Source organism: Sorex araneus, chromosome 2 (assembly GCF_027595985.1).
Source record: "Sorex araneus isolate mSorAra2 chromosome 2, mSorAra2.pri, whole genome shotgun sequence".
NCBI classification, from domain to species: Eukaryota; Metazoa; Chordata; class Mammalia; order Eulipotyphla; family Soricidae; genus Sorex; species Sorex araneus.
The window spans coordinates 125259420-125260311 of record NC_073303.1 but is presented as its reverse complement, the minus strand read 5'-3'; positions in this window follow the sequence as shown (position 1 = coordinate 125260311).

Below are 892 nucleotides of genomic sequence, written 5' to 3'. Positions count from 1 at the left end.
CCCACGCTGCGGCGGCCGTCGCGCGCGCCCCCTAGAGGCCGGCTGTCCGCACGGCTGCTCTGCCCGCCACCCAGGTGTACCCGCTGGGAACCAACTAGACCAAGTCCCTGAGCTGAGGTGAAGAGCGGAAACCCCAGGGAAAAGAGGTTTCTCGGGCCCAAGAACCTTGGGCACCTCTGGCATTTCCAGTTTGGCCTTTTCTAAGTACGTAGTCTACCCCTTCTGCTAAGGCCGGCGCTACAGGTGTCTTGAACCCAGGTCTCCAACCTGCATGAGCGGTTGCAGCTAAGGACCGTTCTGCCGCTTAAACAGGACCTTCTTGGACTTTTATTTCTTAAAAAGAGGTTAGGCACTCCTGGGGATATACCCCGGGACCCCAAAAGTCAATACACAAAACCCATCTGCATGTTTAATGTTCATTGCAGCACTAATCGCCAAAATCTGGGATCAACCTGACTGTCTGAGACAGACACTGGCTACGGAGACTATGGTACATCTACACAGTTGCCAAGAATAATAAGGCCATAAAATTTGGTTATAAACGGAAGGACATGGAGAGCATTGTGCTGAGTGAAATGAGTCAGAGGGAGAGAGACAGACAGAATCACTGCACTCATTTGTGGGATATAAAAAACATTATACAACACTAATACCCAAAGACAGTAGAAACACATATGGTCTGAATGCCTGCATGCGGAGACGGGCCCCCAAACAAAACAACAACAAAAAATGTGGTTTGGATGTTTACATCCCACTCTGCAGGTGTCCCGGACTAAAGGCAACTTGTGTACAGACAAAATTAACCAATTGCAAAAAGAAACACGGGGGTTAGGGGTGGACTCTTAATTTACTAGCAATTTTGGGGGGGTTGTTTTGTCTTAGTCTACCAATT